We start from the raw sequence: 16,122 nt of genomic DNA, 5'->3' as shown, positions 1-16,122 counted from the left end.
GCCTTGACTCTATGTTCAAAGAAACAGCAAGTTCCTATAATCGCAAACAAACAAAAAGATAATAGTCTACATTATGTACACTATATAAAAGATCCTCTGAATTCATATCCAATATACTTTCCCTGATTTACTATAAGGGCACGAATAATATAGGTTGATGAAAATTTACTGTGTAGTGCAGAATACAGGTTTGATTATGACAAATTACATGAGTTCATCAGTAACACACTATCCATATATGTAAACTGGAAAATCTCATGCTACAGCGAAATCCAGTTTCATGATTTTGTGTTAACACGATAACCTGGCTGGCGCTAAGAAGGAACTGCACTAAGGCACCAAAGTCAAGGACCATAATTTATCATATAACAAAATAAAGGTGATATGTATAACACACGCTCACAGACCAAAAAGACATACAGACTACCCATAATCCGGGAGATTTTACAGTTTGCCACCCTTTTCTTTGCACTTCTATTATTTGCCACACCCTGTGTCACTGACATGTGGTGCTCATGTGGCAAGTAATAGACAATTCAGAGAAAAGTGTGGCAAATATATATACCCCCCCCCCCCCCCCACCCCCCCAAGAAAAAAAACACTTTACGGTTACGTTGGGTTGACAGCTCAAAGCATGGCTTGACAAATGAGAACTACAAATGACTCAGTCAAATGCATGTAGTGGATTGAAATAATGCCGATGACTTTTACCACATGAAACTAAAGATAATCTGCTCAGAGCTGTGGAGAAAAACCCTCATCCATAATCTGCTTCAGCCTCAAACCATATGAACATGAGCAGTCGAGGAAGAAACACCATCCATAATCTGCTTCAGCATAGTATCCTTCTCTTGGTCGGACCATGAGTACTGCAGCGTTACCATCTCCCAGTCCCAGAGCCCCTTGTCCCGAGCATACCCATTCTTGGACAAGATGACACGACGCAATGTTGTGCAGACTGACATGACGAACTTGACAAGGTAAATCTGCCTTTCAGTTCCCTCGAAACCAGCCATCACAAACTCCTTCAAGTGATGTTGCGGACGCCTTGTGGGCTGCCAGGATAGTAGTTCATCATTGGGCTCCTCCGTGCAAGGGGTAATGTGAATGTGAAGAACCTCGAGGTACGGCGCCATCTCAAGGAGAAGACGGGGCCATGTGACATCCCAGGACGAAGGCACATCGGCAACCAGTAGACGCCTCAGATTAGGCAACAGTAACGACGGGGAGCTTGATGGCATAAACCATCTGCCAGGTCCAGTGAACCGGATAATCATGTTGGTTATGTCCGGGGTATGCTGGAAAAACAGGTCAAGCTCCAGCTCCAGATAATCCCTAAAACAATGGCGGAATCCCTCATGAGTGGTACCGAGGCGCAAGGCGAAGTTTCGCTGCCTGAGGGAGGGGCATGAGCCGGACTCGAAGTACACTTTAGTTTGCAGAGATGCTAGGCGCTCAAGGCTAGGAAGAGCCCTGAGCCGTATACGGCGGAACGCGCAGTGGTCCGCAACAAGCTCTCTGATCTCTGACATGGGGGCGTCGACCACGACGATCTTATCCCCACTGCAGCCGCAGGAGTTGAGGTGAAGCACCTGCAGCTGCTGGCACGAGGTGAAGACAGGGAAAGTCTTTTCTAAGCATCTCCAGCGGCGCGGCCCATTTTAGCATCCGCGCGCGTCCGTTTGTGTCGGCCCTTTTGGTCGAAAACGACCGCGCGTCCGTTTGCGTCGGGTGGCTCCAACGGCACGACGCATTTTTTTTAGGACGAATCATTTTTTTTTTGAACTGAAACATAATTTACAAAAACTGAAACATAAACTTACATACTTGAAAACATAAAAAAAAGCCTAAAACGCCTACTGCTGCGCATCGTGGCCGTGCTGCTCCTCGTCGCTGTCGAGCAAGATGACCTCAGGTATGTCCCACGGCCAGTAGCCATCCGGGGGAGCGTACGCCGGGCGCGATGGCGGTGCTCGAGGTTGAGGAGGCTGCGGCCGAGGCGGCGGTGGAGGCGCCCGTGGCTGCGGCCGTGGCGGCGGATGAGGAGCCCGGCCATAAGGCCGTTGCGGCGGTGGGGAGGCGCCCAAGGCCGTGGCGGCGGTGGAGGAGGCGCCGCCGAGTCCAGGAGCGCTCGTCGAAGGGCTTCATCCGCGGACGAGCCCGGCGGCATGACGGCGGTGGCGTAGCGGGGCAACGGCGGCTGGACAGGCGCGTCGTACTCGGAGACGAGGAGGCCGACCTTGGCCATCTCGTCGTCCGTCATGTTGTCGGGGAACTCGAAGTTCCAGCCCTCCGCCATGGCCTGCTGCCATTCGTGGAAGACGAGGCCGACGTAGTCGTCGCTGTCGTCCTTCACGTCCTCGCTATGGTACGCGAGCGCCACGATGTAGTCGTCGTCGTCGTACATGGCGTAGGCTTCGTCGTCGCCGTCCTCGTCCTCGCGGTCGTTGTGCTGCGGCTGCTGACGACGCGTCGGTGCCTGCTGACGACGCGTCGGCGCCTGCTGACGACGAGCCGGCGGTGCAGGGCCGAAGGGATAATACCTGTCGCCCATGAAGCCAGCCCTTCGTCTGCTGTCCGTCTCCGTGGACAGGTACGTACGCCAACTCTCCGAGTCGATGGCGTACGCCGGATCGGCGAGGAGGTCCTCCGGCAGATATCGCCTCCGCCGCCGGATCTCCTTGGTCCGCTCAGGCTCGCGCGCGCGGTACCGGAGGGATGGGCACCCGACGGCAGCTGAGTCGCCAGCCGCCGGCAGCCGCACGCCGGACCAGGCGTCGCACGGCACCCATTTGCCGTGCATGAGCCTCCCCACCGTGACGGGGAGCGGCACCTTCTTGCTGCCGCTGCCGGAGGCCTCGAAGTCGTTCTTCTTCCCCATGGCGCAGCGGCGGTTGTGGTGCGAGTGGAGCTGTGGGTGAAGGAGCAACGCGGCCGCTGGACTTTTAAGGGCGGCCGCGCACGGGATACGATGCCATTGAAGGCGGCGCGAAGCCCGCCCGCCGCCCGCCGGTGCACGCGCGTAACGTGAAGCCGCGGCATTCATGGCGGCGCAGACGCGGAAGCGCCGACCGCGGAAGCGATGGCCGCGGAAGCGATGCCCTCCATGCGAGGCTCGCCGCCGGGCGGGCCCGGTGGAGACCGCAGCGGACACTTTGCGCGCGTCCGCGCAGCGTCCGCCGAGACGCAAACCTGGCGCATATTTGGGCCAGGTTTGCGTCTCCGCGGACGGCCCGGTCACTTTGCGTCGTGCCGCTAGAGACGGTGCCAGACGCATTTACGACCAAAGCGGACGCAAACGGTCGCTGAGCGACCGTTTGCGTCGCGCCGCTGGAGATGCCCTAACGCAACCGGTACCTACCGGACACACATCCATCGTTCAGTACTTCGTGATTCGTGCTAGGTTCCTTTCCTATATCTAGTGTATATTATATCCATATTATACTTCTCTGAAATCTAAAAGAATTTTTTGTAAAATCTTGTAATTTTTTCATATAAACCAGGTTTTAGAATACTGTAGATGAAAATTAACTATAATGGTTAAAATAATAAATTTTTGTTACATTTTTATTTATATCTAAAAAATATCGCATATATACCATATCATGAAAAAATAGGTAAAAAATTGAAGAGAAATTAGCACGAATCACGAGGCACCCTACCGGTCGGATGGTGACCGGTAGGAACCGGCTCCGCCAGGAAATCCTCTCTCGGTGAAGACACCCTCGTAGGCTGCTGTGGGGGTCGATTCCGGCAGGTCTTGCAGGATGAGCGTAGTGAGGGCGCTGAACTCGTGCATCGGCGGGAGCAGGCAACCTCCAAGCTTCAGTCTTCGCAGGCGTGACGTGCGGGGCTCCTTGCACAGGCCATGGCTGGGAAAGGTGTGTGCTTGCCGCCTGTGACAGTAGGTTGGCTTAGCAACAGCCTCGAGATCATATCCACCCCCCAAGTATCGAGGGCCTTGTCGATTAGCCGGTTCATGCAGCAGCCAGAGATGGAGGTGATGAAGAACTGGAGGCTCAGCCTATTGACCCGCCGGTCGTCATCAGCCGGCGCATCCAAGATGCTTTCGACGGAGCTGGCCAAGGCCCGCATGGCGCGGCGCTCGTACCTCCTGATGTTAGGCACGATGTGCTTCTTGTCGGTGTTGGGTGCATGAGTTCCGCGGTCACCGTGGAGGCGGATCCATTGGTGGTAGCGCGGCGGGAGTATGTCGCCGACACTGAAATCCAAGGCAGGGAGCTCCCGGGGGAGGCTGGCCCAGCGACTGGAGAGAACACCGGTGCCGAGCGCCATGCGAGTGTCGAGGCGGCGCTGGACAAGGAGGAGGAGATCGTCGGGGAGGGTGCTGATCCAGTCCTCGCCCGCGGGCTGCCGGCGCAGGAATCGATCCGTCCCGCTTCCGGTCCAGGCCATACCTCCACCTGCGCGACGGACCGGGTAGGCGGCTGCGCCTGCAATTAAGTTGAGGCGTCGGCATCGATCGACACTCAAACCTGTCCGGATTCAGGTACTGTGTGCGAGAAGTTTATGTGGATTTAGAGCATCTCCACCGGTCCACCTAAAAAATGGCCGGCATGCACGCCGATAACAGGCTATGAAGAGCGCCGGCTGCGTGCACTTAGCATTTGGGGACCGCCTCTCACACCAATTAACCCAATAGAGACGTCGACACCATGCATACACATGCAAGTGGGGACGGAAAAAGTAGGAGAGAGGGAATCTTTAGACGGTTGTGTCACATGCAAGCGGGGCACAACTTTTCAGCAGAAATTGGACACCGACGCTTCCAATCGGCTCCCTTCGCGAAGGGATTGTTGCGAGCATGCCGGCGGTTTTATTGGGGTCTAAAAATGGTCGGCGCTTTTTCGGGAGCGCCGGTATGGACAGTTTCTCTCTCTAGGATCCCAAAAGTGTAGAATAACGTTGCATAGAAAACAAAAAATTTCCTACCGCGAACACGCAATCCAAGCCAAGATGCAATCTAGAAGATGGTAGCAACGAGGGGGTATCGAGTCTCACCCTTGAAGAGATTCCAAAGCCTACAAGATGAGGCTCTTGTTGCTGCGGTAGACGTTCACTTGCCGCTTGCAAAAGCGCGTAGAAGATCTTGATCACGATCGCTTCCGGCGCCACGAACGGGCAGCACCTCCGTACTCGGTCACACGTTCGGTTGTTGATGAAGACGACGTCCACCTCCCGTTCCAGCGGGCAGCGGAAGTAGTAGCTCCTCTTGAATCCGACAGCACGACGGCGTGGTGTCGGTGATGGTGAAGAACTCCGGCGGAGCTTCGCTAAAGCTACGCGGGAGATATGGAGGAGAGGGGGGGGCGGCTAGGGTTTAGGAGGGGGTGGCCGGCCTCAAGGGGGTGCGGCCAACTTGTGGCTTTGGTGTGGCCGGCCCCCTCCCCTATGCCCCTCATTATATAGGTGGATCCCCAAGAGTTGGTCTCCAAGTCTTCGAATAAGACCCGAACCAAAAACCTTCCATAGAGAGGGGAAACCTAGCCTAGCTAGGACTCCCACCAAGGTGGGAGTTCCACCTCCCATATGGGGAGTGGCCGGCCCCCTAGGGGGAGTCCACTTGGGACTCCTCCCCCACTAGGGTTGGCCGGCCATGGAGGTGGAGTCCCATGTGGACTCCACCTTCCTTGGTGGTTTCTTCCGGACTTTTCTAGAACCTTCTAGAACCTTCCATAGAACCTTCCGCGACATTTTAATTCACATAAAATGTCATCCTATATATGAATCTTATTCTCCGGACCATTCCGGAACTCCTCGTGATGTCCGGGATCTCATCCGGGATTCCGAACAAATATTCGAACTCCATTCCATATTCAAGTTCTACCATTTCAACATCCAACTTTAAGTGTGTCACCCTACGGTTCGTGAACTATGCGGACATGGTTGAGTACTCACTCCGACCAATAACCAATAGCGGGATCCGGAGATCCATAATGGCTCCCACATATTCAACGATGACTTTAGTGATCGAATGAACCATTCACATACGATACCAATTCCCTTTGTCACGCGATATTTTACTTGTCCGAGGTTTGATCTTCGGTATCACTCTATACCTTGTTCAACCTCGTCTCCGACAAGTACTCTTTACTCGTACCGTGGTATGTGGTCTCTTATGAACTTATTCATATGCTTGCAAGACATTAGACGACATTCCACCGAGAGGGCCCGGAGTATATCTATCCGTCATCGGGATGGACAAATCCCACTGTTGATCCATATGCCTCAACTCATACTTTCCGGATACTTAATCCCACCTTTATAACCACCCATTTACGCAGTGGCGTTTGATGTAATCAAAGTACCTTTCCGGTATAAGTGATTTACATGATCTCATGGTCATAAGGACTAGGTAACTATGTATCGAAAGCTTATAGCAAATAACTTAATGACGAGATCTTATGCTATGCTTAATTGGGTGTGTCCATTACATCATTCATACAATGATATAACCTTGTTATTAATAACATCCAATGTTCATGATTATGAAACTAATCATCAATTAATCAACAAGATAGTTAAGAGGCATACTAGGGACTCTTTGTTTGTCTACATATAACACATGTACTAATGTTTCGGTTAATACAATTATAGCATGATATATAAACATTTATCATAAACATAAAGATATAAATAATAACCACTTTATTATTGCCTCTAGGGCATATCTCCTTCAGTCTCCCACTTGCACTAGAGTCAATAATCTAGATTACATTGTAAGGTACCTAACACCCATGGCATTCTGGTGTTGGTCATGCTTTGCCCTAGGGAGAGCTTTAGTCAACGGATCTGACATGCTCAGAAACGTATGTATTTTGCAATTCATTTGCGTCTCAGCGCATCACTCATTTTCCAAATGAGTCGGCATCAAATATGTTTGGTCTTCTGGTGGAACCTTAATTCCGCGGTCTGAAATATGTCACTAATATTGTCATACACAATATAGCTTCAAAGTTCTGACACTATCGGAACTACACCAAGTTCACAAAGAACTTCTTGACTTAACATCCTCAATTATTGTCAAAACAATGACATACTCTGCCTACTTTTGTAGAATCCGTCACAATATTTTAGAACTCTTCTAAATCTAGCATTGTGCTACCTTTTAAATAACACTTAGCCTAATTTAGATTGAAATTTATTTTTATATGTGACCAAAACAATATCGGTGCAACACCTTACAGCGATTTGTTTGTCATTACCTCATATAAAACTATATATGTATCCTTGGTTCTTCTAAAGCACACAGGGATATTCTTACTGTTTGTCCAATGATCATCACATGAATCATTCTGGTATATGCTCCTAATATTTTAGAGCACAAGACATCTGATTGTGTACATATTAATTGTGATCTAAAATCACTCATGTGTTTTTACTCATTGAGTGTCAGATACACTCAAGTCTTTGTTAAACCTTTACATGACAAGAACATTTTCTTAATATTTCTATATTGAACTACTTCAATATCCATCATATGTACTTTGACTTAAACTTATTTATGTGTTTCAATCTATCTTTATAGATCTTGACACTAAATTTGTTTCAGTCCATATCCTTTCATTGAAGTTTATTTTCAATGAAACATTTTTAATCAAGTATATAATTACATCATTTATAACCAACTATATGTCACCTACATAAAGTATTATAAATGTGTCTTAGCGCTTCCACTTAATTTCTTGCAAATTCAAGCCTCTTCATCGTCTCTGATGAAATCAAAAACTCTTTGACTATTTCATCTGGTGAAGATTCCAACTCCGTGATACTTACTTCATCCAATTGAAGCTTGTATACCTATCTAGTATTCCACGGACCAGCAAAACTCTTGGTTGTATCTTGTATACATACTTCGTTAAGTAGTGTATTTTGCCATCCTACTAGCATATCTCATAAAAGAAATATGTAGTGATTACTAGAATAATCCACATAGACTATAAGCATTGCTACGGAAGATCTAATCTTATCGTATTCAACTCTTTGAACTTTGTCGTAAACAATTTTTCGATAAGTCAAGCTTTCTTTAAGGATATTTCATCCAAGTCTATCAATTTCATAGATCCATTTACTTTCATAAAGTATTCATCTATCTTGGATTTCATGGCGCATGGCCATTTTAACAGAGTCAGGGCCCATCATAACTTCTTTGTTTTGTAGTTGGTTTATCATTGTTCAAAATCAATCCTTTGTCCGCAAATCATTTATTTGATCACAAAGTAAACCATACCTACAAGGTTCAATATGTACTTCGATCTCCATGGCTAAAACACTTTGTAGTCATGAGAGCCATGATCGTCGTGGCCGCTTCCGAAACCAATTTTCCGATGCTGCGCTACTCTGATCATTATGCTCAGGTTCATAAACCTTATCAAGTTCTATTGTCCTCCCACTCAAATACTTCGCTAGAAAACAATTTCTTGGAAATAAGCAAGTAACATTAACAAACACTTTTGTTGTTTACTTCATAGTGGAAAGAATTCCCAATCAATTCTTTGGGATAACCAACAAAGACATTCATCCGATTTTGGTTGTAAACTCTTAGACCAAAATTTAAAGAAAGGACTATTAGGATTCATACCCATGCCATAACTTGTATGGTGTCATTTCAACGGATCATGATGATGCTCTATTCAGTGTAAAAACGGTAGTCACTAAAGCATAATCCACAAAAATATAATGGCATCAATATTTTATCTCATCATTGACCCAACTAGGTTTGGATACATCTCTCGGATACTTCATCATCACTATGATACTCCAAGAAATGTGAGTTGTAGAACAATTTCATAACTCTTTTAGATGTTCGCTAAAACTAGTGATTCAAATATTTCCACTATGATCCAATCATAGATATTTGACTTTTCTATTACGATGATTTCTACTTCATGCTGAAATTTATTTGAATCCATTCAAATGTTTCAAACTTCTTCCTTATCGAATATATCCACATATATATACTCAATTCATTGTTTGAAGTTTTCATGAAGTATAAGAATCTTCCGCACACAACTATGCCCGATGATCCATATACATCATCATGTATGTTTCCACTAAGTTAGTTGCCCGTTCAAAACTTGGCCTATGAACGGTATTTTAGTCATTCTCTTTTAGAAAAGATTTGCAAGCGCCAAACGATTCAAAAAATCAAATGACTCCAAAAATCCATTTGCATGGAGTTTCTTCATGCGATCCTTTCTAACATGACCTAAATTGCGGTTCCACAAATAAGTGGAATTCAAATCATTTGCCTTATGGCATTTTTAGCGTCAGTGTTATGTATGTGTGTTTCACCATTAAGATTTATAATAACTTATCCATCGTACATGGAGTAATGCCATAATTTGAACAACTCATTGTTTTCATTTGACTAGAGCAAAATAACAATTATTAAGTTCTTTATTATAAATTCTAAGGGCTAGATAGAATGCCAACGACGAACATAATAACACTTTATTTTGTTCCAGACGTGCATTTCTATCATATTCCTTGTCAGTCACTTAGGCCATTGTATTCTTGTATTGCGTTGTTTTGTATGACACTTCATACCAACCAATATGGTACTAATACCCAAGAATTTCATTGTGTGACTTAACTAGGAATACAACCATAACATGTATATCATTTATATACACCCGAGCTAGACTTTCTAGTCTTTTCTTTCTTTTCGCCAAAATATCTTTTGCGGTTTCTCTTTTAGCTTTCCTCATTATTCAGAAAAACACTTGAACATTAATAACTTCTAGGTTTGTTGGTCCGATACCAATAACCTTGAGGTTCTTATTTTGAAGTTGATCATCATATGACAAGTGTTCCGGATTTCACTATTAGTAACCTTGTAATATGATGAACAATTTCACTCATAATTTTATCCATCATATCATGACGACTTTCCGAGACCATGTCTGTACATGCTAGGCTCGTAAAGTTTTAACCTTGGTATTTGCATATGTAAATCTGGCTTGCACCCGTTGGAAGCACACGTAGAATCTATAACACCCGATCATCACGTGATGCTTCGAAACGACGAGTCTTAGTAACGGTGCATACTAAGGACAATCACTTCATGGATATGCGAATATCGTTAGTGCCCCAATAGTTGGAGGATTGGGACGCCTTGCGTCTTCAACCTTCGTACATTCCCATAAAACTTATGAGTTTATGTAGTCTCACCAAATTTATATTCTATCATCTTGCAATAAGGTCTTAGATATCACATATATCTCGTACCTTGATTATTTCTGAAAACTAAATTTTCAGCTCCTTACTTTTCAAACAGATTTGAAACTCAAGTTTCACGGAGACAAGATAACTTTAGGTACTAATTGAAACCATAGCTCTCTGAATCAACAAAGTGAGTTTTACTAAAAGTTTGCAATAGGACTTAATCATTTCTTGATTCATTAACAATACGGTACCAATCCGTAAAGTTTCTAGTCAGATTTTAACGAGTATTTCTATCTCAATAACAAGACTAGCGCATGGTAGAAAACGGATGCCAATACTACAAAATTAATTCAAAATACTACTCAGACTATGTTTATGATAATTAGTTCATGTTTTAATCTAATTACTAATGAACTCCCACTTAATACAACATCCCTCATAGTTGTTAAGTGGTACACGATCCAAATCCACTACACCAAAACCGATCATCACGTGAGATGATGTAGCTTCAATAGTGAACATCAAAATGTTGATCATATCATCCATATGACTCGTGTTCAACCTTTCGGTTTCCGTTGTCCCGAGGCCATGTCCGTACATGCTAGGCTCGTCAAGCAAACCCAAGTATTCCGCGTGTGCAACATGGCTTACACCCGTTGTATGTCGAGTTTATCACACCCGATCATCACGAGATGCTTCAAAACGTCGAACAATGCAACGGTGCATACGAGGGAAGAACAGTTTATTATCTTGATATTAATGTGAGGGATCATCTTATAATGCTACCGTCGCGATCTAAGCAAAATAAGATGCATAAAGGATTAACATCACATGCAGTTCATATGTGATATGATATGGCCCTTTTGTCTTTGTGCCTTCGATCTTCATCTCCAAAGCACGGACATGATCTCCATCATCAATGGGCATGATCTCCATCATCGTCGGCGTAGCGTCAAGGTTCATGGCGCCGTCTTCATGGTCGTTCACCTCATGTAGCAACTATTACAACTACTTTGAAATACTACTCAACATGCAAATTAAAGACAACCATAAGGCTCCTGCCGGTTGCCACAATACAATAATGATCATCTCATACATATTCATCATCACATCATGGCCATATCACATCACCAAACCCCTGCAAAAACAAGTTAGACGTCTCTAATTTGGTTTGCATATTTTACGTGGTTTAGGGTTTTAGAGAGAGATCTAATCTACCTACGAACATGAACCACAACGTTGATACTAATGTTGTCAATAGAAGAGTAAATTGAATCTTTACTATAGTAGGAGAGACAGACACCCGCAAAGCCTCTTATGCAATACAAGTTGCATGTCGAACGAGGAACAAGTCTCATGAACGCGGTCATGTAAAGTTAGTCCGAGCCGCTTCATCCTACTATGCCATAAAGATGCAAAGTACTCAACTAAAGATAACAAGAGCATCAACGCCCACAAAACCATTGTGTTCTACTCGTGCAACCATCTATGCATAGACACGGCTCTGATACCACTGTAGAATAACGTTGCATAGAAAACAAAAATTTTCCTACCGCGAACACGCAATCCAAGCCAAGATGCAATCTAGAAGATGGTAGCAACGAGGGGTATCGAGTCTCACCCTTGAAGAGATTCCAAAGCCTACAAGATGAGGCTCTTGTTGTTGCGGTAGACGTTCACTTGCCGCTTGCAAAAGCGCGTAGAAGATCTTGATCACGATCGCTTCCGGGGCCACGAACGGGCGGCACCTCCGTACTCGGTCACACGTTCGGTTGTTGATGAAGACGACGTCCACCTCCCCGTTCCAGCGGGCAGCGGAAGTAGTAGCTCCTCTTGAATCCGACAGCACGACGGCGTGGTGTCGGTGATGGTGAAGAACTCTGGCGGAGCTTCGCTAAAGCTACGCGGGAGATATGGAGGAGAGGGGGGGCGGCTAGGGTTTAGGAGGGGGTGGCCGGCCTCAAGGGGGTGCGGCCAACTTGTGGCTTTGGTGTGGCCAGCCCCCTCCCCTATGCCCCTCATTATATAGGTGGATCCCCAAGAGTTGGTCTCCAAGTCTTCGAATAAGACCCGAACCAAAAACCTTCCATAGAGAGGGGAAACCTAGCCTAGCTAGGACTCCCACCAAGGTGGGAGTTCCACCTCCCATATGGGGGGTGGCCGGCCCCTAAGGGGAGTCCACTTGGGACTCCTCCCCACTAGGGTTGGCCGGCCATGGAGGTGGAGTCCCATGTGGACTCCACCTTCCTTGGTGGTTTCTTCCGGACTTTTCTAGAACCTTCTAGAACCTTCCATAGAACCTTCCGCGACATTTTAATTCACATAAAATGTCATCCTATATATGAATCTTATTCTCCGGACCATTCCGGAACTCCTCGTGATGTCCGGGATCTCATCCGGGATTCCGAACAAATATTCGAACTCCATTCCATATTCAAGTTCTACCATTTCAACATCCAACTTTAAGTGTGTCACCCTACGGTTCGTGAACTATGCGGACATGGTTGAGTACTCACTCCGACCAATAACCAATAGCGGGATCCGGAGATCCATAATGGCTCCCACATATTCAACGATGACTTTAGTGATCGAATGAACCATTCACATACGATACCAATTCCCTTTGTCACGCGATATTTTACTTGTCCGAGGTTTGATCTTCGGTATCACTCTATACCTTGTTCAACCTCGTCTCCTGACAAGTACTCTTTACTCGTACCGTGGTATGTGGTCTCTTATGAACTTATTCATATGCTTGCAAGACATTAGACGACATTCCACCGAGAGGGCCCGGAGTATATCTATCCGTCATCGGGATGGACAAATCCCATCGTTGATCCATATGCCTCAACTCATACTTTCCGGATACTTAATCCCACCTTTATAACCACCCATTTACGCAGATGGCGTTTGATGTAATCAAAGTACCTTTCCGGTATAAGTGATTTACATGATCTCATAGTCATAAGGACTAGGTAACTATGTATCGAAAGCTTATAGCAAATAACTTAATGACGAGATCTTATGCTATGCTTAATTGGGTGTGTCCATTACATCATTCATACAATGATATAACCTTGTTATTAATAACATCCAATGTTCATGATTATGAAACTAATCATCAATTAATCAACAAGCTAGTTAAGAGGCATATTAGGGACTCTTTGTTTGTCTACATATCACACATGTACTAATGTTTCGGTTAATACAATTATAGCATGATATATAAACATTTATCATAAACATAAAGATATAAATAATAACCACTTTATTATTGCCTCTAGGGCATATCTCCTTCAAAAAGTGCTATTGGGAGAGCTATGGGGAGGACCGATGGAGATGCTCTTACTGACCAAATCGGAGAGGGAAAGGGTAGGCCGCGAGAAGGTGGTTGGGCGTTGCGGCGGCATGCCGGCGAGAAGGGGATTAGGATTTGGGGGAACGGAGCGCCGCCGGCCGAGAGTGTGTTTGAGTGTGTGATTTCTTTAAAAGCCTGCTACTGTAGCAAAACCGATCTCATGAGAGATCTAGCCGGAGACCCCACCAAAGACATTGTAGCAAAAACACTATACTATTGTAGTAAAACGCACAACTAGTGTAGCAAAGCCTGATTTCGCCAGGACTCACCGGAAACATTGTAGCAAAACAAAATTTTAGCAAAACCATAGAACAAATGAAGAAAACTAGATTTCCTCAAAGACATTGTAGAAAACGATTTTATACCACTATAGCAAAAGCAGAAATTCAATTCGGCTCCTGTGTGCATATGCTCCCTCTACCAAAAAATTATATTTTGAAGTGTCGATTTTTTTATAAAAAATTCCACATGTACATCTCCATAAAATATGTGAGTTCGCCAAGTTACATGAAAAAATAATATTTTTTGTGGTATATGTAAAAAAGATAAAATTTGTCTTGTGAACAGCCTTATTCTCTGCACTGAATTTTATCTTTTTTACACATACCACATGACAAGTCGATTTTTCCTGAAACAACTTTATGAGTGCGTAGCACGTAAAGATGTACGTGCGAATTTTTTATTTCCTTTTTCTCAAATTTCAAAATATATGTAAGATGCATTTAAAAATGAAGGGAGCATATGCATGCTCCCATGTTTCAAAACACCACTCCCCAAAAAAAGCAGGATATGGACCTAGACGAGGAGAGTGTGACGTAGCCCAGGGTCACGGTGTAGGCCCCTACAAGAAGATTGTGGTGACCCAACATACCACTGCATGATGTAGTATGCAAGTCGTTAATATAACACCAATAGAACACCATTTCACTAGTATTACATCTCTCAGAGTGGTACAACAGAAACATTTGCGGGTCCAAGGCATGTTTATAGAATTACACACGTACTTTTTACAGAAGATCAGCACAGCCTCCTACTTTACAATGAGGTAAAATTGTAAATAAACTTCATAAGAACAACTCGTAGTCTAACTTATCACGAACTCTATCTATAGAGGTACTTAACTAGCTAGAGAGACAATGACTGGATTCTAGCTACTTAGGTGCTAAGATTAGCGAGCTGGTTCCCTTCTACTTCTAATCTAGGTTTTCTCCATGGTGGATGTAGTGGTTGACTCTACTCCTCTGACAAGGTCCTGTCACTTGAAGTAGTTTGACTCCTCCGTCTTTGAGATTTTTGTAGATCCTCGTTCGATGCCTCCATGTCTAAGTAGGGGATTCAAAGAAGGGTGACTACGAGCGTACTCAACAAGTTTATTATAGGAAAATAGGTGTTTAATGCACTAGCTACAGCCATAGATCATAAAGTCATAGGCAATGCATGTTTTTGTAAACATTTCTTCAAAAGGTTGCTTTTATTCTAAAAACTATGTTCGTCAGCCTCAACCGGGTGTCTAGAACTTCATGTAGTTCCTTTCCGGCCGCGTTCGCAGTTCCAAACCCGGAACAAGGAGTGACAAGCCACAATTTGATACACTGTGCAGATAAAAGAACTTATCCTTGTTGCCAACCGGGCGCGCAACCCGTCCACACTTCTTTGGTATGGAGCCCAGTATAAGATCCAAGCCAATCATTGTATTTCTCCGCGACCCCGCACACCCACCCGTATTGTAGTTCCGGTCTTGGATTCTCATCGGTTACTTTGTCCGACCTCGATTCTATGCTCCCGCCGGCCCACGAACTCCTAAGGTAAGTTCCGACCTCAACACCCTCACCGGTCTTCTACAACCCACCACGATACCGCGAGTACTTTAGGGTTCCCCACCACTCCGGTTGCTCCTTCCTGGATGCAACTGCTCCGGTAAAGTGCATCCGTTGATGTGCTGAAGGAAAAATACAAATGACTTCTCCATGGCGTCCGCTAGCCTCGTGGTCGTTCTTCGTCTTGCGGAACGGCCAAGCCTTCTCCATGGCGTCAGTCGGGTGGATACGGCGGGCTCTGGCAATGGTGTGGTCGAAAAAATGGCGCCGCCAGCAGACCTTAAAAAGGCTCGGACGCCACTTTTCCTTCAATGCGCTGCCACTAAGACGCCGCCCACCACCGCACGCGCGCGAAAGGCGAGGCACGCCATTAATGCAGCGTAGAAAAGCTGCAATGCGCTGCTTGAAAGTTATACCACGCTGAAGACGAAGCATTTTTGCCACTGCCAGGCGGGCCGATGTGAGAAGCGTGCGGACGACCACGCTGTCCGCGCAGCGTTCACACAGATGCAAGCGTGTTGCATATTTGGTCCACGTTTGCTTCTCGACGGACATATCGGACACTATGCGTCTGGAAGCTAGGCTGAGGTACATACGCATTACGCCTAATGATATTAAGCCTACCCGCAAAAAAAAGATATTAAGCCTAGCTTATGTGAAACCTGCATGCTCTTCAGGTCTTCAAGACACAATAGCCATGTTCCTATGAAATCATAATTTTTCTTAAGTAATTACTGCATTCTCATATTTCTTGCTCAT

At 45.5% G+C, this 16,122-nt stretch overlaps 1 pseudogene; it reads right to left on the bottom strand.

The window, feature by feature from the left end:
• Positions 1-727: 727 nt before the first annotated feature.
• Positions 728-4,416, bottom strand: LOC124648571 (annotated as a pseudogene).
• Positions 4,417-16,122: the final 11,706 nt, after the last annotated feature.

The sequence above is a fragment of the Lolium rigidum genome, chromosome 4 (genome assembly GCF_022539505.1).
Source record: "Lolium rigidum isolate FL_2022 chromosome 4, APGP_CSIRO_Lrig_0.1, whole genome shotgun sequence".
In the NCBI taxonomy this organism is placed as follows: domain Eukaryota; kingdom Viridiplantae; phylum Streptophyta; class Magnoliopsida; order Poales; family Poaceae; genus Lolium; species Lolium rigidum.
Note: the sequence above shows the minus strand (reverse complement) of the source record. Positions and strands in the feature narration are given on the sequence as shown.